This window comes from Euleptes europaea, chromosome 7 (assembly GCF_029931775.1).
Source record: "Euleptes europaea isolate rEulEur1 chromosome 7, rEulEur1.hap1, whole genome shotgun sequence".
NCBI lineage: Eukaryota > Metazoa > Chordata > Lepidosauria > Squamata > Sphaerodactylidae > Euleptes > Euleptes europaea.
The window spans coordinates 38,665,979-38,689,695 of record NC_079318.1 but is presented as its reverse complement, the minus strand read 5'-3'; the positions used below and the strand labels follow the sequence as shown (position 1 = coordinate 38,689,695).

Below are 23,717 nucleotides of genomic sequence, written 5' to 3'. Positions count from 1 at the left end.
GTTTTAGGGCACTTTTAACCCCCTTGTTGCCATATGCTATGGACTCAAAATAGTTTACAGTGTACAAAATACATAAGACGATCAAATCCTATAGACATGCAGGATATGCCAATTGCACATTTACTACATGCCAATAACAAACTTGTTCATAAGGCAAAGCAGGTGGCAACAACTCTGACTTTGACTAAACAGTCTCTTGGCAGGCAGACAGGCACTCACTTCCTTCCCTTCTTTTAGAAGGCAGCTTCCTTTATAGTCCCAAGAGCTGGAGGGGAGACGCAGAGCAGGTAGAAACAGTCACTCCACAGGCAAGTGACAGGCAGCCCCTGCCTGCCTTCCTGCTGTCCTTTTCCTGCCTTCCTTCGAGAATTGGCTTCTTTATAGTCCAAGGATCTGGAAGGCAGGTGGAAACAGCTCTGCCCTTGATGGAAAGGTATCTCCCCAGGCAGGTGGACACTCATAGTCTGGCCACAGTGATCCATACTCTGATTAAATCCTGGGTAGATTACTGTAATGCGCTTTACATGAGGCTGCCTTTGAAAAGGGTCCAGAAACTTCAGCTCATCCCAAATGCGGTAGCCAGGCTATTGGCAGGGGCAAGATACAGTGCTTGGGTGCCCATCTCTTTCCAGGCACAATTTAAAGGGCTGGTTCTTACCTTTCAAACCTGGGTATTTGAAGGGCTGCCCCACTCCCAGCCTGCCAGCTAAGACCTGCCACACAAGCCCTGCTCTCCGTGTCTTCATATGTGAGGCTGGTGGCAGCCAGAGCCAGGGCTTTTTCAGTAGTGACCGCTCACTTATGGAGCGCCCTTCCCCTTGAGGCTTGCCTGGCACCTACATTGCTTTCTTTTAGGCAACATTCCAAAACATTTCTGTTCACCCAAGCTTTTAGTTAGGGGAATGGTTTTTTTAAAACACTGTTTTGGTCTGGAAACTGCTATTTTAAGCTATTAGTGGTCTGTTTTTATGGTCTGTGGTTTTTTGTTTTTGTTTAGGCTGAGTTACATTTTTATGCTGGATTTTAATTAACACCTTTTTACGTTCTGTTTTTACTATTTTTATTTTGTAAACTGCCTCAGGCAGTGTCCTGGAGAGGCGGCATAAAAGTTTCCTTAAAACATGAATAAAAGAAAAGAACATTGATTTTGAAAAATTAAAGCAATTTTTGAGATGGCTGTGTAGATGAATGGTGAACATCAGGCACCCAAATTGAAAAGTGTTATAACTTTCCTCCCCTTCCTTCTACCCCTATATATTAACTCACAATAATGTATGTACCCATTATTGTTATGTTTGTAAGTTTGATAGATTAAAAAGTATGTCTCTGGTATGTGGCTTAGCTGTACATTGTAAACATTATAGAAAATGTTTTTAATTTAGTACATTAATTTTCATAAGTATCTTGAATCCCAATTAATCATGAATATTGGACCTAAATTGCAGGAAAGAGGTATTAAAAACCCTAAAAAGAACAATTTAGGGAGTTACATTAAAATTCCCAAAAACTTACCAGTTAACTGCAATCTTAGAACAGTTTTCTATTACAGGAATAAGGACCTTATACATGCTTGGTGGGGAAAGTGTCTAATTTATAAACCTCTTGAAGTACCCCTCTTTAAAAAAATTACAGAAGTCAATCCTTGCCAGAGAACCAAGTAAAAATTTCATCAATGTCACTTTGTTGTTGCTGAAGAAGGTATCTGTTTTCGTTATTATGGCAGCTGTAGCTTGGCATCGTAATATTCAATAAAATGTCATTTTCCCCTTCAGTAGATTTCTAACGTTTAACAGAGACTCCTGTTGAGGCAGTGACAGTGTGGGAGGTGAACTCTGATCAAAACATCTTTATTTCCCTCCTTGGCCACTCTGTGTGGGGCTCTTTTTCCTGTTGGGGGGATTGGGTGTCTCTCTCTCTGTGTGCAGACACCCATGCATGTGTGCAGGTTTCCAGAATATTTTTGCATCTTTTTCTAATGTAGATAGGAAAAATAATGAGGTTTGGCCAAGTATGGAGAAGTAAAAGCTCCAGGGGATAAACTCTGCGAGAGATTCGAGAAGTAACATTAATGTCTTGAGGGAAGGCAGTTTTAGTTCTTTCCTTTGAAGTCCTCATGGGGTTCAGGATTCAAGGCAACATTGGCCTCAGAAATAATAAGATTCTTTTAAGGGAAAGATAAGTATCTTTTAAAATACTGAATACAGTCAGTTCTTGTAATTTTTCTCATGCATTAGCATTTAAAATAAATTCTAAAGAGACAAGCCGCTCATCCCACCGGAAGTTAGTTTGGAAGCACAAGAGTTCAGGGACATTTGGGGATGCAAAGGGAAGCATGGTTTCTTGTTTGATCTCTTAGGTATTGGAGAAGGGATCCACATTATTTTGTTCTGTAGCCCCTTTTCTCCAATCTTATAAGGATGGGAAAGTTCCTGCAGGCCTTTTCCCTCCCTTATGTCATGTGGCTTGGGAACTAATTTGTGTGAATTAGCTAGACTTCATGTACCTTTGATGCACATGTTCTCTGCTCAAGATGCACTGGGGTCTGAATTGCACAGGTGGTTCTGTGGGAAGCTGTTGTAGAATGGGTCCACCTTTGTTGCCTTTTGGTTACTTGTGTAGCGTGTGCTGAGGTGTTTCTCTCTACAAGGACTTCTTTTTCAAAGTACTTTTGTAAATACTGTCAATAGTGGGCATTTTCTGATGCTAAATTAGGTGTGAGGGGCCGGATTAGAGGCAAAGCTTGTATCTCACTGAAATAACTAGTCCAATAGCAAAGGTGTAGGTTAGAATCCAGACTGCTGTGCTAGTGTTCAGCTTGTCCAGCAGCCTTTTGACTGCCTGTCCCCCCTGCATTTCATAGGCCCTGTTGAAATGGCACCCCTTGAGATTCGAGGGGCTATTGTCAGAAGGAAGTATTATCCTGCTCTCATGCACGTGTGGAAGGGTTTTCTGTTCACAGAAGGGATTGTATGTTGGCAGTAGCTGTTCTGTTTCTAATATTAGAGTTCACCTGAGGGAATCTTGCCACCACTGCCCTCTTTGTACTCGAGTTCCTTGAGCCCCCAGTGATTCCTTAGGGTTTGGGGGTGCTAGGGAATGGTGCAAAATGCAATGCAAAGACTCCAAGAGCTCACACAAGAAGAAGGGAAGGACAATTTTTTTGCTCCATGTGTCTTGATTTGCTTCTCTTAATTTGTGGAATGGGGATTTGCATTAAAGAATATCAGCTTCATACAAATATTACCACATTGTCACACCGGAAGAACTTGTTCCACCAGATCCACACCTGATTTTAGTTAGTTTATTAATATTTAAATGTATGCCAGAAATTTCACAACAAAGGCTGATTTAGTCTGCCTTATCAGTCATTCATTGCATTACTTTCAATATATTGTAGCCACTATTGCAGTCTGAAATTGGTTCTGAATAGCATTTTGAAAAATCCAAATTAGTTTCTGTTGTTACTTTGTATGCATAGTGCATTTCAGCACAGGGACAGAATAAACTAAATTGTTTGCATAAGTTATATCGATGTATAGCAGCTATCCTGCTATTAGTCAATGGATTAGATCCAAAGGTTCCCTGCCCTTAAGTATGCAGAATCTCACTTCTGTTCACGAAAGCATTTTGTGCCTTTGAGGAACAGTAGAAGCAGCTGTTTTCTGGCCCCACACAGTTCTTTGGCTCCAGCTTTGTCTAACATTCTTTGTATGATACTCTGCACTTGTGAGTTTCCTTCTGCATGAACCATAAGCATGTGTTAAAGAAATGGGTGAGGGTTTGCTTTTCAGATTGATAAGAATTTTGCTGTGATGTGCAACAAAGTATTGATGAAGGAACTTCGGTCCAGCACTTCTCTTTGAAGGATAAACTGGGTTTTTTCAAGGGTCAGATATTCTCCAGTTGATAACTGCTTTGATTAGAAGGTCAAACTCTAGAGGTTTAGTGGAGCGGCCTTGCCGCTGTTTAAGGCTGCTCTCTTTTCAGCAAATGGCCTGTGAGCATCTGAGGCCGCTGCATTGTTAAAGCTAAGTGGGTGTGGAATTGATCCTTGGATGGGAGGCCAAACAGAGGAGCAGGATATAGGTATATCTTTTAAAACAGATATTTCCCTACTTCTAAAACCCTGTTGTTCAGACAGATCTCCCCAATATACTTGGTGGATGTAGAGGGTCAAAAGGTTCACAGTTCAATAAAGATGCTTTAGCTTGTCAGATATGGTTCATATGTGAGCACGTTGAAAATAAAATACTTCCTTTGGCACTGATGCTGACGAGCCAGCTCTAGCCAATCAGGGGTCTGGGCTTATATCAGAAAGCATGCCAGACATACTTTCTGCCCCAAGTCCACTTCCCCCCCCCCCATTACCTGGCTGGTTGGGAGGCTTGGATCAGAAAGTACATATTTTCTCAAAGCTCCTCCCCCCCGCCATGGATTGGGGATCTGGGCTTGGCGTGTTCTAAGCCCAGACCCTGATCATATGGCTGGCAGTAGCTTGGGGAGGGAGGGTTAGAGCAGAAAGAGCGCCCTGCGCATGCTTTCTGCTCCATGCCTCTCGCCACTGCCATCCAGTTGATTACAAGATGAGGGGTGGAGGGGGAGAGTACATCTGTCCCAGACCCTATCCCCATTATCTGGCCCATGGGGGAGGCTTGTAGGAAAAAGCATTTCTACTCTAAGTCTTCCACCCCATCCCACCATCAGCCGCTTCCAGGCCAGTTTCCGTTGAGCTCTCATGGCACTCAGCACCTTCTTTGGAATTTTAAAAAAAGTTTTAATTGAATAGTATTAATTAAATAGTCTTCTATAATTCTGAGTACTTCGAACGAGATAAGACCACTAGATGAACAACAGTTACAGGTAAGTGCAACTCTGTTTTTTTTCATATTGCCCTCTAAAAACGTCCTGCTTTGTTGAATGCTGAAATCCTTTCAATAAGTGCTTGTTGTCTTTGTTTTCTTTGTGGCAAAGAACTGTCTTCTAGTCATCTAGAGGGCTGACCCATCGAATATACCAGCTAGGTCTAAAAGTAACATCCTTCTAGGAAGAGATGGTGAGAAGAATCCTCACTGTTGATAGTTGTGAAATGCTTGTGAAAGCAAGACCAGTTGTGTTTGTGCCATGCTAATCAGCTTTTCTGGATAGTCAGGCATTAGACCATGGTTGCCTATGAAAACCTTTATCAAGCAAAGTGAACAAAACAAGCATGTAATATGGATTGCTATTGTGCAACTTGATAATAGAAATGGTGCCATCCAGAATCCTCCCCACCCCACCTATAAAGCGAATATCATGCATCTGTGTAAGCTAATTTACAAACTAGGCAAGTCTCCGATAATGCTGCTGTCCTGATGTCATTTATCTTGCATCCTTCTGGGTAAATTTTCAAACCTAGTTGTTACAGTCAGACAGCAAGTGTTAATTTTGTAGGTAATTATCCTCTCAAAGCGACAGCTATAGGAAACAGATGTAAACTAGGACACACTGTCAGTTTCTTCTATAATCCACTACATTAGTTTGATTGTACAAGTGACAAATATGCCTCTTAAATTGTAAATCAACCAGTCCTCTGTACACTCATGTTGATTTATTTCTTATGGTGTTTTTTATGCTGCAACCATTCATTCCCACAAGATGGCAAGAAATTTAGTTAGGAGTTAGATTTTTACCAATAAAACTGCTGAACATGTTTCATATTCCAAGCAGATGGCAAATTGGCATACAGCCACATGGTGTCACTAAAGTGTAACTTGCTTTTCTTTGCTATTTTTAGGAGTGAGCCCTTGGTATTGATAATAAAAGCATATTAAATCTTCATATATTTTGAGTAAGCATGGTCTTCATAGCACTGGAAGACACCGTGGCCTCTTTGCTCTTGAGACAAGAAACGAAGGAATTACGAGAGAGGATTGATGGAGCAAATGAAATAAGCAGAGAGACCTCTCTGGTACTCTTGCAGTATTTTGTTTTTCATGAAACTCTGGAAATCCAGGGTTTGTTTTTGTTTTTTTGCAAAGGATCCGGCTGGAGAGGCAAGACTGCTTATGCAAACATACCCCATCTAAAGTTTGGAAAATAATGCTCTTTGTGTAAAAATCTGGATTAAAAGTATCATATTGTGGCCAATTTAAGGCTTTGGCTAGGAAGGATCCCCTGCCCGCCCATCATAAGATCTTTTGTGTCTAGCCTTTTGTATGTTTGAGCCTTGATTTACAGTTATAATCCGCACTAACGATTTTGCTTCTGGTGTTCTGAAATAAAAGAAGAGTTTCTGTAGCCTGTGATCATAATCAATACAACAGACACCAGAAACGGTTCAAACCACGTACCCCCCCAGCTGCTTTTTCCTCTTACCATTCTGATAAGAGAGCAAAGACCCTTAGAATTGGGATTGACACATAGTTAGCTTGGCAGAGAAGCAAAGCCTATTTGTGTATTGATCGCCAGGCGTTCTGGGCAACATGCCAGACTGTTTATCTGCTGAAAATTAATCTTCCACTATGAAAATGGAAGGCCTTCTCTACAACAGTCCATGGCACTGTTGTGAAAATATTTGACTGATATTGAACTGTATATCCTACTGAACTTGGGAGAGGTGAAAGGATCCATTGATCCAGATTGGTGGTTCTCCTCTATTAAAGATCTAATTACGGTGGTTTCTTGCTATGACGGATCATAGTTGCCCTGAACTGTAACTGTTACCATGTGCAAGTAGTGATCCATTTCTGTAATTGACTGATTCATTAATCAATTTTTAAAATTGGGTTTTAAACAAGTTGGACTTACACCCTTCCTGAAAAGGGTGTTCATGTTGCAAGTTGCTTTCCTAGGTTATTGTATCCAGGCTGTGTATTTGTTTGTATATCCTTCTGCACTTAACACACTGATCACATTGTGTAAACGTTAAGTAGTAATAGCAGCTGCAGAGTAAATTATTTATATTGATTGAATTATTAGCTATCTACACATGTCACCAGCAGTGAGATTATTTTACTTTCTTGATTAAAATAAATATTAGAGTGTTGCTTGACAGATTTAACAATTTGCTTAAAACACATGGGTGACAAATACTATATGAAAGTATCCATATATAGCAGAGGTTGAAAAAAAGCTTCACTACTTGAAAGCAGTGAAAAGGTTTTGAACTGCTGCAGAAACAAAAGAGGCTTCACAGGCAAGGGAGAGTTTGTAGACAGTGAACTGCAGATTTGCAGTAATACGGGCTCCTCGGTTAAAAGCTACACCCCATGGTTTGGAATGGACACCTTCACTAAATGGAATGTATTTTCCATTAGCAGAAGATAACCTTTGGATCCAACCCATGTATGATCGTGTGGTGATCCTGGCTGACCATGGCAGTGTGGTCCTCTCTGTCTTCCTCCATGGTTCCAGCCAAAACCTCAGGGCCAGCAAAGGCCTCAGATGCAGGGAGGGGGTTACCCTTGTTCCTCCTCTTCTCAAGTCTCACCTCCACTGTCTGGAGAAGACCTGGAGCCTCCTTCCTGGCCTGCTGTTTGGCCCTTTATATGGGCCAGGCTTAATCATGAGCATTCCCAACAGCCTTCCTTTACCCCTGACACCTGCTCCTCATTGCCTGATGGCCTAGCTAGTCTGGCCCAGCTGCTGTTGCTGGCAGCTCCTTAAAGGGGCTGCTCAGTGCTTTACAGGAGCTTTGCATTGCTTGGTCTGGCAGTGCTGGTCCTCTTGGCTTTGGGGTGGCCATTGGAGCTGTGGGCAACCCAAAGGTTGGGGCCAGGGTCATGGCCACCTGCTGGGGCTCAAGTAAGTCTAGGAGAAGGTCCGGCCCTGGACTGGGCAACTAATGGTATGGTTGCATTGTACAGTGCAGTTTGGTGGGATTTGCTGCACAGTAGTAGTTGCATCATGACATAACCCAGGGGTCCCCAACCTTTTTACGCCTGTGGGCACCTTTAGAATTTGGACACGGAGTGGTGGGTACAACTGCAAAATGGCTGCCAGAGGAGGTAGAGCCAGACACATAATGTCAGGAAGTGGGGTTATGCATAACTCTAATAGTAACACTTCAGCATTTCAGGCAGCAGCTCTGCCTTTTAAAATGAACATATTGTTTAAAAATATTTTCTTGCATACACACCTTGCCTTCAGTCATGCAGTGAGGATCCTTGTGTTGTGGTGGTAGCTGCTGCCAAAAGCGATGTTCTCTACATCTGCTCAACTAAGCAGATCTCCAGGGGCCAATCAGAAGTCCTGCTGGGCAAAAGTTCTGCCTGGCTCTGCCTACTTTCTAAATCACTTGGTAAGCACCAAGAAAGGTGATGGTAGGCACCAGGGCACCCGTGAGCACCACATTGGGGATGGCTGTCAGCATAGCACTTCATGCTTTCCTTAGCAAACTGTCCACATTGTATGATGGTGTTGTATCACAAAGAGTGGAAATGAAGTGCTGTAATGCTGTGGCTGTCCCTCCTGGCACATAAGTGTTGCACCAGTTAGCAAGTGTGATGGGGAAATCTGGCTCATATACAGCAGGATGTGATATTTTATTTCTCTTTGGAATATTCTTTGGGCAATACCAAATAACACAATGAAGGAAGAGTTAAGGTATGCTGCAGAGGGGAGCATATTTCTTAACTATGCCCCCCCACTGCTCATGTGAAATCTCATCCTGTGCAGAGCCACACTGAGATTAACTCCTTATCATGTAAAATCAAACAGAAGCGTCTTGAATTGATCCCTTAAACAGGGGTGGGGAACGTCAGGCCCGGGGGCCGTTTAAGGTCTGCGAAATCATTTGGTCTGGCCCTTCGTGGGTTCTGGCAGATCTCTAGCTCAGAAGGATCTAAGACTGGTGATCCACTCCCTCCCGCGGACAGTAATAGCCTCTATGCAAGGCAGATGTGAGTTTGTTTTGCCGAGAAAAGGAACCTTTTCCCCCCCTTGCAGGAGAGTCGTTAGCTATGGAGCTGCTAGGATTGCCCAAGAAATTGTTTTAACCCTTTTCCACCCAGGCCATGGAGAAACGTATTCCCTCTATACTACAAGAGGGCTGGGTGCGAAAGTGGTGACAATGGAGGGGTTAAAGGGGGCAGGGCCAGAATGTGGGGGGACGGACTTCTTAGCCAGTGTGTCCTCATTTCATCCCTGCAGGCAGAGGTAGCCGGAGCCGGCTATAGAATCCGGCCCCGACCATGCGGAGCAGGAGCAACTCCGGCGTGCAGCTGGATGGCTACGCCTGGCTGGTGCAACAGACCATCCTGTGCCACCAGGTGGGCGAGTGCGCCACTGGTTGGATGCCTGCCTGCTTGCCCACACCAAGGGGGGGGGTCATCTGGGGCAGCTGCCTGCTTGGGGCTTGGTCGTCTAATTTTTAAGTCGGATAATTTTGTATGGCCCGCGAGTGATGTTATAAATATCCAAATGTCCTTCAGTGTTACTGCTCTGAAGATGCCTGCCACAGTTGCTGGCGAAACGTCAGGAAAGAAAATTCCAAGACCATGGTTACACAGCCCGGATAACCTACAAGAACCAATCCAAATGGCCCTTGGCGGAAAAAAGGTTCCCTACCCCTGCCTTAAAGGCTTAACAGAATTTATTTCAGCATAAGCTTTTGTGAGTCAGAGCGCACTTCCTCAGATGCAGTGTACTTTCGGGGCACAATGTGGAGGTATACAGCTGGTGTTGTTCCATTGGTGTGTCATCGTACAATATATTAGGTCTCAGTGTATGCAATGAAGCCTTCCAAATGTTATCAGCTGTTTTACAGTTTCACCCTTGTCAAGAAATATGATGTTGGCCAAAATGATCCGTAACTGTAAAGTTTGAAGACTAATTACCAAGCTGCTTGAAGAATTAATTCACACATGGAAAATAGTCATAATTCTGAAGTATGTTGCAGAATTGCAAGTTTGTTATACCTGTGAGGTTATAAAAGTGATTGCGCTAAAAGGCTGTCGTAACATGAGGGTCCCCCCCCCCTCCTAAAGTACTGCCTGGGTTTTAAGTAATGCTTTTGCAGCCAGAATTAGCTGTGCAAATCTGTCTACATTTTTATGGCGTCTTTTTTGTTTTGGATTTATCCATAACTTTTTGGTTTATTTCAGTTTGTTGATCAATGGCTGCCATCTGTTGAATTAATCTAATGTCACTGCATAAAATATCCATGTATTCCAGTATTTCTAAGCAGATGATGAGTATAGTTTGTTGGTACATTTCTGAAACAAACTGTACTCCACTTAAAATCACACTTGAAGTGCAAAACAGTTAATGAAACATTTCTTGGTTATGCATATTCATGCCATAGGTACAAAATAAAAATAATATTTATGCTCATTTTTCAGTTCAAGAGCCGAGATTTTTTTCGAGCCAGCTGTCAACTCCCATTGGGCTTGCTTTTATCACTACTGTTATTGAATTGGTTAGTCACATAATGCCAGGAATAAATCTGGGTTTTTATGCTTAAACTTGAGCCTCTTGGGGTATATTTGTGCAAATCTGCTCATAAACATACTTTTGGATTTCACCAATACATTCCAACTCCTTTTTGGATACATGATGTTGGATAAGCAGTCACATGGAATCTCTCTCTCTCTCTCTCTCTCCCTCTCTCCCTCTCTCTCCCTCCCTCTCTCCCGGAATCTCTCTCTCTCTCTCTCTCCCTCCCTCCCTCCCTCTCTCCCTCTCTCCCTCTCTCCCTCCCCCCCTCTCTCTCTCATTAAAACAACTTCAAAATGTGTGGCGGGCGGAGGCTTAGGGTCACTGGGGATGTGGGGGGAGGTAGTTGTTAATTTCCTGCATTGTGCAGGGGGTTGGACTAGATGACCCTGGTGGTCCCTTCCAACTCTATGATTGTATGTGTTAAAACCCTGAGCTAAAATACATATACAGCAGTTACAATATATACAAAATATAAAACATTGGCTAGGAAGGAGGGATCATTGAGGGAATGCCAAACAAAATGGTAAAATCTTCGCCCACTGGCGGGAGATGGCAGCAGATGAGGACAGATGAATCTCCCTGGGGAGAGAGTTCCAAGGCTTTGGTGCCCTGACCGAGAAGGCATTCTCCCACATTGCCCCCTGCCTAATCTCAGAAGTTAGGGGCACCCAAAGCAGGACTTCTGAAGATGACTATAACGGTCAGGAAGGTTCATAAGGGATTAGGCAGTCCTTCAGGTATGTTGGTTCCAAACCAGATAGGCTTTGAAGGTCAAGAGCAAGACCTTGAATTTTGCCCGGAAACAAATGGCAAGCCAGTCAACAAACATCCTGACTGCAGCATTTGGTAACAACTGAAGTTTCTGAACACTCTTCAAGGGCAGCCCATATAGAGTGCATTACAGTAATCTAATATAGATGTAACCAGGGCTTGCACCACAGTGGCTAGATTTTTTCTGTCCATGAAAGGCTGCAGCTGGCTAACCAGTCGAAGCTGGTAAAAGCCACTCTTGGCTTAAGCTGCCACTTGCTTATCCAGCAGTAGGCCTGGGTCCAAGAGCACCTTCAGACTACGGACCTGTTCATTCAAGGGGAGTACAACCACATCCAGAACGGGTCACACCTTAACTCCTGGGTCAGACTTTCTGCCCACTAGTAGCACTGCCATCTTGTTGTCCCCTGATAAACTGAAGCTTAACTCCATCTACTCCAAAAGTGGCTTCAGGCACCAGTTCAGGGTTTCTGCAGCCTCCCTGGGAACAGTTAGAAGTGCCAGATAGAGCTGAGTGCCATCCACGTATTAATGACAACCCAGACCAGATCTCCAGGTGACCTCACCCAGAAGTTTCATATAGATGTTAAAAAATGTAGAAAACAATGTGGAAACTTGTGGGAAATTCCTGAAGATTTTGGGGTGGAGTCTAGGGAGGATGTTTGGGGAAGAGAGAGGCCTCAGCTGAATATAATGCAATAGAATCCATCCTACAAAGCAGTCATTTTCTCCAGGGGGACAGATCTGTGTCATCTGGAGTTTAGTAGTAATTCTGGGAGATCTCCAGGTCCCACCTGGAGGTTGGCAAACCTAAGCCTGACAACAACTGCTGGGTGGCTTTATACCACCTGATGACTCAACTAGGTCTAACTGCATGCTACTCTTCAACAGTGTGGTGTAGCTGTTAGAACTTCATAGTAGGGTCTGGGAGACCAGGTTTGAATCCCCATCTTGCTGTAGAAGCTCACTGGGTGATGATGGACCAGTCACACACTTTCAGCCTAACCTATCTCACAGGTTTTTTGTGTGGCTAAAAAGGAAGAGAGGAGAATAATGTAAGCTGCATTGGTCCTCACTGTGGAGACAGGTGGGGGATAGATGCTGTAAATAAATAATAAATGTAGCTGAAGATGGGATACATAGAAAAGGTAGGTTAGTGAATGTCTGAGAAGGAGAGATTGAGTCAGGGAAAGGGGAGAGGATATTGGGTTGCCAGGGGTAGAGGGGATAAGAGGAAAGCGAGGTGCCCCCCCCGACAAGTCCTTGAGGGTTCCCTACCGTGCAAGTGGGCCTAGCCCAGTGGCTGGCACCACACAACTGGGCCACAGTTTTCCTAGTTAGAGGCTTCCAGTGGGGGAAGAGAAAGCTTAAGACAGAGGGGCAGATAAAGGTAGGTTGGCAGTTGGGTAGGAAGGAGCTAGGATTGCCAACTCCAGGTTAGAAAATTCCTAGAGATTTGGGGGCTGCAGGCTGGGGAGGGGTGCAATGCCATAGACTGCCCTCTAAAGCCGCCATTTCCTCCAGGGAAACTAAGGTTGCCAACCTCCAGGTGGAGGCTGGAGATCACCTCGAATTAAATCTGTTTTCCAGATGATTGTGTTCAGTTCCCCTGGAGAAACTGGCTGCTTGTTCTGTGGCATTATACCCTGCTAAGATCGCTGTAGTTGGGTGATCTATTCTGATTCCAGGAGACCTCCAGGCCCTACTTGGAGGTTGGTAACCGTAGAAGGAAAGAAGGAAGCAGGGAAAAGGGTAGAAGCTATGAGTGCATTCAGGACAGGGAGAAAGGAAATATTGGGGGGGGGGGGAATGAGATGCCTCCCACAAATCCTTGTGGGTTCCCACTTGTCTTATAATTTCAGTCACCATACAAAGCTACCTGTATTTGAATATTTTCTTGAAGTATATACATTCTGTTAATTCTTGCTATTTTTGTTATAACAAAGCAGATTTAAAAATAATGATTACAGTTTTCTCATACATATGAATATCTCCTGTCCCTTAACCAATATTGTCCTGCAACCAATATTGTCCTGCAAACTGGCATTGTTACTTATGGCCGTGGGTGGGAGGAGCTCTGGAAGGTCAAACAAAATACCCCAGATTAATGATAATTAAAGCAGTCAGGCTATTCCCTTTTGAGAGTGCCTAGGGGTACCGTATATACTCGCATATAAGCCGACCCGCGTATAAACCGAGGTGCCTAATTTCACCCCCAAAATGGGGAAAAATTAGGCACCCGCGTATAAGCCGAGGGTAGGCTTATACAACCCCTGGGTCGCCCTCCCGCCCGGCCTCCGGGCCCTCCAGACCCACCCTGACCCCAGCGCCACCCTAGGGGGGGAGGGGGAAGAACCCCTGAACTCCCTACTTACCGGGAGAGGCGGCGATCAGCTGGCGGCGGTGGCGGCGCCCCCCCCGGCACGCAGGAGGCTGCACGGGTCGCTCCTGGCCTGGGGGAAGGCACGCTGGAGGTGGCGGCGGTGACCGCGCCCCCCCCCAGCGCACAGGAGGCTGCCCAGGCCGCTCCTGGCCCAGGGGAAGGCGTGCTGGAGGCCGCGCCCCCCCGGTGCGCAGGAGGCTGCGCAGGCTGCTCCTGGCCTGGGGGAAGGCGCACTGGAGGCGGCGGCCACGCCCCCCCCCCCGTCGCGCAGGAGGCTGCGCAGGCTGCTCCTGGCCCAGGGGAAGGTGCGCTGGAGGCGGCGGTGGTGGGCCCCCCCCCCCGGCATGCAGGAGGCTGTGCAGGCCGTTCTTGGCCCCGGGGAAGGCGCGCTGGAGGCCGCTGGCCTCCCCTGGCGCCTAGGAGGCCCAGCAGGCCGCTCCTGGCCCAGGGGAAGGCGCGCTGGAGGAGGCGGCGGCGGCGGTAAGTTTCCTCCCCTCCCTTCACCTACCGTATTGACCCGCGTATAGGCCGAGTTGGGATTTTTCAGCCCTTTTTTTGGGCTGAAAAACTCGGCCTATACGCGAGTATATACAGTACTTCCTGCCTTAACCCAGATACCTTGCTTTAATGTCAGACTGGATGGATTTTCCCCATGCCTCTGGCATCTGGGGTGCAAAAAAATGGGTCTCAGTGGAGAGGGATAAAGGCACGATGGTGGACAGCTGCATCTGTCTTTCTTTTTTACTTGGGTACATCAAAAATGGGAGAGGGGCTGAAAAGCAGTTCAAGAAACGCAGTTTGGATTATATATTAAGTACTTTTCAGTTCTTGACTTGATAATGCTTTTTTACCTGTTTACTTGGGATGAAAGTTAGGCACACAAGTGCCTGAAGCAGGCAGATACGAGGGCTGGAATCAAGAAGCGTAGTCAGTAAATCAGTCCAAGGTCGAGCACCGTTTTCTCAAAGTCCAAGGCATCAGTAAAAGAAGGGGCATTCCAAGTCCAGAGTCAGGTTCAGTTCCGAGGTCAGGGTAACAGGAGGCCAGAATACAGCAAGAACCACAGCCAATACTTGGTAGGAGTTGCTCTCACAACAGGCCCGTCTCATTGGCTGCTTAAATGAGCCCTTATCTTTTTGGGATAGCAGAGCCAGCTGTTGCTCATTAGGCCGTTCCAGCATTCCAAGCCTTGTGGAGTGCATCAATCTCATTACTGCTGTCAGCTAGTGATCTATGCTGGGCTTGTAGACAGGCACTCCGTCATCTATCTTGTATTTCCAATCGGAGCCATTTTCGCCTCTGCTCCAGGGGCCTTGGTGAGCCCTCTGGTGATGCTGACTGTGGCTGGGCCTCAGGCACAGCTGGACCCCCTGAGCTGGAAGGCTGCAGACACGATGAGGCCTCCTCTGCCTGTGGCTGCTCCTCTTTTATCACACTGCCTTTTGCCTCTATTTCCTCTATGTCGGAGGAAGTCTCAGCAGGCTGACCCCTGACAACAAGTTTATCATCTCCTGGCTTCCTGATCCCTTTTAAAAGTTAATTATCTTGGCTTGGATCCAGACTAACATTTCTGTAGCCCCCCAAATCCTGTTCTTGCCGGGGGGGGGGGAGGCAAGCAAATCACATTCTGTGTAGAAATGTTAACACCTGTGGAAACTTAGTTTGGATTCAAGCCATTGGCTATGTGTTAAGGGTGCATCTTTTTATTAAAAGATTAGCAATTTCACCTTTGAATTAGGGACTCTCTGGTGAATGCTATCTGGTCCCAGTAACTTGTTAACTGGTCTTCTGTCATTTAGCTTAAATCATTTTGTCACCTCTGTTTTGTCTCTTGGAGAACTTATGAATTGGCACATTATGAATTGGCACATTATTTTGGTTGTTCTTAAAAGGGGCTATTACATAGCTGTTGTCTTTCTATTTGACTTAGTTCCTCAAATGTCTTCAGAAAACCAAGGTTCTGATGTGGATTTCTTCCCAACAACTTATCCAGTGAAGGATGATGCAAAATAATAAATTCAGTTTCTTTGCTACCTCCTTGACCTTCTTCGTTGTCTAAAGCAGTATTTCCAAACCAGTCCTCTGGGCCCAGACCCCAAAATAGGTCGCGAAGCCTTTGAGGGAGGTCCTAGGCTTCTGCACTTTTTATTGATTTGACCATGCTCTGATGGTTTTTTTTCCCCAAGTGGGTTACAACATTAAGTTTGGACTTGTGGGTCACCATATTGAAAGGGTTGGGAATCGCTGCTGCCTCCTGGCTGGCTTCCTGTTCCTGGTGAAATGTATGTTTGTTGGTTTTGCATTTAGGTGTAACTTTTTTAAAAAGGTAAAGGTCCCCTGTGCAAGCACCAGGTCATTCCTGACCCATGGGGAGACGTCACATCCTGACGTTTTCTAGGCAGACTTTGTTTGCTGGGTGGTTTGCCAGTGCCTTCCCCAGTCATCTTCCCTTTACCCCCAGCAAGCTGGGTACTCATTTTACCGACCTCGGAAGGATGGAAGGCTGAGTCAACCTTGAGCCGGCTATCTGAAACCGACTTCCGTCGGGATCGAACTCAGGTTGTGAGCAGAGCTTTTGACTGCAGTACTGCAGCTTAACACTCTGCGCCACTGGGCTCCTTATAGACGAGTAACTTTTTACTCGTCTATAAATTGAATTTACTAGCACTGTTGCCACTTTTCCCAAGTGATTTGGCAACAATTACATCTGTAACTTGCTCCGTGCACTGTTCATTAGTTATTTGAGGGGGGAACATTATGAGTCTGTGATGAAATTGGAAGGATGATGACAAATGAAATTGACATCGCTCTTGGTTTAAACTGTCAGCAGTTTATGTATTGTCTTGCTTTATAATCAAAAACATATTCACAAATTATTTAAGATTAAGGTCTGCACAGAGGTAAAATAAATATGCACCACTTTCTAGCTCTTTTAGGACTTACTGAAAGTTTTCAGATAAATGTGGCAAGGGCCTGATTAAAAATTCTCAGTAGAATAGATTCCAGCAGAAAGAAGGACTGGCAGGAATTATTACAGATGATTTCAGTTTCTAGTAAATTACAAGGCATACATAACCACCTGAAAAGGGAGCCAACTCCTGAGCCGTACTTCATCCTGCCTTCTCAGATAAGTGTGTAAATGAAAGGGGAACAAATTGTTTCAACATAGCAAATCTATACTATTTTTGTGGAGCAAAAATGAATGAAATTGAAATAATTCACTCTTGGCTGAAACGAAAAACTATAAAAGTATTTTATCCCTTGCTGGAGATCGACATACTGTAGATAAGTAATAAAAGAACGTTCTTTCCGTCCTTGGCCTCTGTTGATGGATTGAATACTAAATTGAGGTTAAAAATTGGATTGTGCAAAATCTCATGTAATTTACACCCAAATGTGTAGGATTAATCATTTTCACAGGGAAGCTGTTTATCCTTTGCAGTAGTTTTAAAGCTGCCTTGTACATTTATATTGCCTGGAATGAATGGCTACTTAGTGAGGACCCATTCAATGAAGTTTCAGTGCCGCTGTATAGGTTTTTACCTTTTTTGCACATTTTTTTTTGTAGAAAGTGTGCAAAATCCATGTGTAAATTATAATATATGATGGTGGAAATCACAAAAGACTCATGGGACCCACTCCATGCCGTGGCTTATCCACCTGCAGCCTCAGCAGGAATGTGTGTCAAGTAGGAATTGACACTGTTCTTCCATGTATGAAGTCAGCCTGTCTTTCTGAAGGTATGCACGAGATATATTTTCTCCAGTAAGGTGTTGTTTGATCTGTCATCATTCATACCCAGTAATATCATAAAAATTGGCCGAGACACACAAGAAGAAATTTAGAAATAGCAGGTTATCAGCTGCCTTTTACTTTTTTTATACTTGTGTGATGATTTGCAGAGAAAAATGGTCCCATCCCAATAAAGGAAGACACGAAAGTCACATCTTGGAGGAGGGGAGAAAAAGGAAAGGATTATGGCTTTGAGTTGAGTTTTTTTTTTTTACTGAGTACCTATATGGTACTTTTCTTGTGTGAAAAATGGACAAAACAGTATGAAAATGGTTTGAAATTATTTACATCAGAGGCATTAAATGAAATCTTAGAGCTAGCTGTGGTGAACATTTTAATTCAGTACTTGGAGGCGGTATGACACAAATCCTGTTTATGGCTTATAGAAAGGTTTGAGAGAATACAAAACGTTGGGTGTGCAGGCTAAGAATGACCTTGATCAACAGCTGTGTTGTTTAAAAAAAATGAAATTGATCACTTGGGAAAGGGAAAGAAAGCAAACATAATGTGAGGAATATAGGCTACATTATTGCTTTGTTGGGCAAATTTTAGAGGTCAAGCTAGAAAGCAAACTGATCCACAGTCTGTGATGCTGGGTAGTACAAAAGGCCGTAGTAGTATTGAAGCGGCATAAACAGAAACTGCAAACCAAACCTAGAAAGTAATATTCCCGTTGATCATACATTAAGAGATAAGTGGAAGTAGTGTTTCTTATGCGAGTTTGTCGAAGCATGTGGGTGTTGGGAGGGTTACAGTAGAGCTTTGAGGGGAAGGGGTCTAGAAAAGTAATCTTAGTCGCAAAGTTAAGTGAACTTCAAATATTTAGCCTTCAAGGAAGTAGATAAAAGTGTTTATTGTTTAAAATATTTATATCTTGCACTTTCTATGTTAGACGTATATGAAGGTCTTTGCAAGAATGCTGGGAAGAAGACAGTTCATCACATTATCTGGGGTAATGGAAAGAAGCAACTATTAGTTATAGGAGGATTGGTTCGGGTTAAATGTTACTAGGGAAGACTTTGAATGTTGAACAATAGAACAAGTTGTGCAGGGAAAGCATGGATGTTTTCTAGTGAAAGGTAGTCAAGATCCTGTCAGGAATAGTTCATATACATGCTAGCAGGCATATTTTCTGCCAGTGTGTACATGACCATAATTTGGAACTGGGCTTAAATTATTGATGTCAAATTGTTTCTAGTTGCCATGGTTGTACAGATGTGCAACCCACCAACTGTAAGGAAATATGCAAGGGGCCAATTGTAAAGCAATAAATTGTAATGTTAACCTTCTTTGTGAGTTATTGGACTATTTGCAGAATTAAAATCCCATCTGTCCGTTGAAGACTATTTTATTGGGGTGAAGTGCAAAAGCTGTTGGACAGACTTGCCAGCATTTTACCTCGTTGTGTGACTGTCTCCTGCAAGTGATATTGTGGAAATCCTATGGGGAAAACTTACACTCAGTTAAACTGTCTTGCTCTTTAAAGGCAGAGAATGCAGAAAATAGGTGTAGTCAGATGGTTCATTATAGGGAACAAAATGAGAGGCGGAAACAGACAAAGGGAATCCGGGAAGAGCTGAGGGAGGCACGATAAGAGGGGACAATGCAAATGAAGACATAGAGATAATTAGCGCATTGCAAGCTTGTTAAAAAGAGGAGAGGGGTGTTAAATTGGACAAAGACCTTTCTTCAGATAACAGAGGAAGGAATGGGATGCTTCATTCTTGCTGTCTGTACAGCCAGACTTGTGGGGTTCTAAGAATTGTGGATTATCGTCTCAGTCTGTCTAGAGGAGAAACAGCCCTTTTGAGGGGTGTGTTCCTTGCCTCCTTTGTACTTTGTGTGTCATCTTCCCAGAGAGAACGAAAGTACCTCGACTGGAGTATGAGGACTCATACTCCCTGTCCCGCCCCTCCCCCCGTCCCTGTCCCCCGCTGCTGCTACAATGGACCGTCAAGACTAGTGTGATATGGGGATCTGCAAGGGGAAGGAGGAATTGCCCCCTTTCTCCACTAACAGAAGTGCTCTTCTGTTGGTGGAAGATGAGTATTGGAGCCAGCCCAGTAACTTTTGTTTGAGGGTCTCAGTTTCCCATGATACCAATGTGGCGACATACCTGTCCCCCAAAATGTGAACTTGTATTCTTACCCTCTTTTAGCTATCCATTTCTTCTGCCATTGCATGCCACATTCCTGAAAAACCTCAGCTAGCAAGTTCAGAATTTAACATGTAGATTAGGAGTATTTGTACAAAAGAAATGAATTTGCATAATAAATGATTAGTCTTTGCTGATCTAATAATATATGTAATGCCTTACTAAGTTTCTTTAGACTTAAGTATTTTGAATAACTTCACATTGTCCGTAATGTTCTGCCATTTCACTAGCCTCCTCTTTTTCCAGGTCATTAATGGTTATGTCTTTTTAAAACAGTCTTGTGACCTTTATATATTTCAAAGCATTCCATGCCTCATGTTTTAATTTCCACACAATTGTCATGATGGAACAAAGTGTTGTATATATTCATATGCTATCAAGGTCTCTGAAAGGGTTTTTTCCCCCGATGATAAAAATGCTGCGCTCATTAAATCACTTCCTTAATACTAGGTGGGAGGAATTGCTATTGATCTAATGGATTTAATAGTTCATATACAAAGTCTGTGGCATAGAAGTAATGTTCTGTGGCTGAATAGCTGCATATTAATCCTTTAGACAGATTTCTAGAAGCATCTCTAAAAGTGGAAAATTACTTTCTTTGCTTCTTATAGGCATAACTGGGCTAGATGTACTTGCAGAATATTTTTGTTCATGGTATATTTGTGAGCCAAATTCATAGTGGCACAAACAGCGTGATTAGGACTAGATGTAGAATTGATATAAAATGCCTAATAATCCAAAATAAATTCTGTCCATCAACCTGTATGCTTCTGCAGTGTGGTATGTGGAAACAGCTGTAGTGCTAAAGGGTATGTAGAGGTCAGCAGAGGAACAGGTAACCACAGCATGTTGCTATATGTGAAGCTCTAAGGCAGCACGGTAAGGTCAAAATTGAAAGGGAGGTAGTTCATTTTTGTCCTTAGATATTTTTCTTCTTCACTGATTTTCACTGTATTTCAAAAGGTAGGAGAGTTCTTTACATTTCTTTTCTACTTCACTCCTCACATGCCATTGACTCCTGGTGAAAATTCATGCTTTTCACAGGCGGCTTTCAGGCACACCAAAATCATTTGCTAGAAGTTAGTATCAGATTCTGAAACATGGCTGAAATCTAGAAGTTAAGAGAGCTTGAGCGCTTGTGTACATTTTGTGGTTAATTTGACTGGAGTATGAATAATGGGATCATATCACTGAACCATTGGAAGACTAATCTCAGAACTGGCTAGTTTATTGTAATGCACTCTATGTGAAAGTGTCCTGAAGGCAACATGGAAACTTCAACTGGTGCAAAAGATAGCAGCCTTTCTTGTTCTCTGGGCTAATTGTTTGGAATTTATTATTAAAATTTTGAGAATTTGTTTGTGGGTTCAGTTTAAGGTGCTACTGCTCATCTTCAAAGTCTTTTCACCTAGAAAACCTAGGACCTGCTTACTCAACCTAGGACCATCTCTCTCTGCATGTACCTGTGTGGTAATTCCATTCTTTCCAGAATTTTTTTTCTCTGTTCCCGCCCTTACATGGGATGGGTCTTCTCTGTTCCCCCCCTTTTACTCTGGAACAGTCTCCCAGAGGTGAAAAAAGCCCACCTTGTTGGCCTTCAGGAGAGATTGCAAACTGGAATTACTTGGAAAGGGCTGGTTAAATAGTATTTTTAGGCCTAAAGTGTATCAGTTGATGTATTTTTATTGTAGGGGGCACTACTGTCTGTCTTTAATTGTTAGGTTTTGTTGAGATTCTTTTAGTTGTTATATTGATTGATTATTTTGGTTTTTTAATTTTAATTTGTTATCCATCTTGTAGCCCAATTGTTTTGGAAGAATGGAGCGTTTAAAATATTTAAAATAAATAAATAGTGGATCTGTAAGTGTAAACCATGATGGTGTGATTGAACTCTAACTGTTCAGGCTTTTCTATACTTGAGTAATGTGAAAAGCTGTAAATGTGCAAAGTATGTGGAGACGCCAGGCTGAATGCTAGGCAATTTTGGGTGACTGCAGAGACCTTTATTGTACTTCACTTCCTTGTTGGGGATATTTTTTTTATCCAAATCTATTACTGTGTTGTCCTGATGACTTAGGAATTGTAAAGATATTTCACACCAAAATATTTTTTTTTCATTTTTAGTATTAATTTAGCAACTGTATCCTGTACTTGCTTCATAACAAAGGGAGGAGAAAAATGCATCATGGCTAGATGTCGTGGGAGGTCTCTCTGTCACACCCAGTAGTGGTGGAAGATGACTTTGCCTATTCTATATTAAAATTATTTTATGATTCTAATGACATGATGAGATTACTAAGAAATAAATGCAAATTCATGAGGCAATATACAGTTCTTTTATCCTTCCTACATGCTCTTAATGGGATAAAAATGGCATGTCATTTTTAGTTTAGTCAAGTTGACAGGCATTTTGTCTCATTGCCTGTTTTTAACACAAAATTAAGAAGCTAAGTATAAAACCTGAATTGGTAATAGCTTCATGTGTCTCTTCCCAACTCTGACACAGAGGACATATCCCACCCTCATTTTCAAATAATGCCAATAGTTTTCTCTGATGTTGGTTCTGTCTAGCATGTTTGTGAACCAAAAATCTGAACATTTGAAAGGGAGCTAAAGTGAGGAAACTGCTTGTATCGATAACAGATTATTGGCAGGAACATTAATGTCTTTCTTAAAATTATTGGGAGTATTAATGAAGAGGATTATAAAATGTATAGGTATATTAAGCGCTGTAGAGATTAATTGTGTTACCTTGGATTGCACAACAACATAAGCAGGCCAAGAAGGCTCTGTTAATTGTTCCCTTCATCTAGTTAACTGGTTGAATCAAAGATTATTATGGTTAATACACTGGAAATGGAAGGATGGAAACCTGCTATTCATTATGAGGTTTTGAAACGTGGTCTTTAGGAATCAGCTAAAGATTTTATTGAGGAGGTCATTAGATTAGTTTTGTTCTATTTATTGGGAGTTGTAAATGGTGATATCAATTTGTGTTTCGAGTTTTTTTAATATGTTTTTTGTTCTGTTTCCGTTGTAAGCTGCCTTGCGTTCCAAAAGGTAGACAGGTGTCTGCTAATAAATATTTTAAATAAATAGAAATGAATAATTTCCCCCCCGGCTGAAATCTGTTCATTGTGTGGGAACCTTGTATAAGCTTTACTTTTCTAACGCGATATAATGTGGTTTTTAATAGCAATGTGATACAGGTATGTTATCTTCTAATATCTTGATCCATAGAGTTAATATTCATCTTAAGAAGGGGAAGTGTAGTAATGGTGCAAGGGGAGAGTGAGAAATTAAATGATATCTTTCTAGGAGCCTGCCTTATTGCTGCTTGCATGGCTCCTGTGGGATTTTTCTACTGAGTGGAGGAAAATCAGCAAGCACTTCTTGAAAAACCCAGATGAAATTACTGCCATAAATTTTTATTTTTCTCATGGTATAAAAACCTTAATTTAGATTGGGGAGGGTTTATTACCAATGTTTTCTTGGCATGGATAAATTCAATTAATTTCAGATGACAAGCTCCAGGGTTCTGTAGCTGATCCCCCGCCCCTCTGTCTCAATATGTGGAAAGTACAATTTGTTATTGGTTTGCCTTCGGCTCTGGAGACCTCATTAAAGACTTAAGAAAAGGTTTCTCTCTCTCTTTGACACCTTTCTTTTTTGGCATGAACGTGAACCATTTGCATTACCGCATAGAAAAGTGTTTAGAGAATTTGGGGATAAAAGCTGCTGTGTTTATGTATGTTCTTTGCAGATTGATAAGGAATTGCTGTGGCATATTAACGGTTGTCATTGTTTGTTTACTTCAGTGATGTACTACTAAAGTTGACTTCAAAGAAGAGTAGGGTTGTGCCGTATTATTCATAGGGCTGGTTCATATGCACGCCGCCCCCCCCTCCCAGACTGAGCACCTCAGGGATTCATCCACATATAGGCAGTAGTTTCTGAGACCGTGTGGCCATGCTGAAGGGGGCTACTTTCCAGTGGCAGTCTGTGCAAGTGAGCAAGGTAATGCTGGTTGTCATGTTCATTCAAAGCGCTGGGGACCGCCTGACTGTAGATGTGATTGTGTCAGGCATTTCATCCTTCACACCACTGTATCTCCAGGGTTGACTTGCATGTGAAATGCCCCCCCACCCCAACATGCATTTTACTAGTGCAGCGGTTCCCAAACTTTTTGAGTCATGGAGC

At 43.0% G+C, this 23,717-nt stretch overlaps 1 protein-coding gene across 1 annotated transcript in view; it reads left to right on the top strand.

Moving 5' to 3' along the window:
- Window positions 1-23,717, top strand: part of BTBD9 (BTB domain containing 9) — a 187,849-nt gene that overhangs the window by 15,110 nt on the left and 149,022 nt on the right. The gene's annotated exons all lie outside the window — the stretch shown is intronic.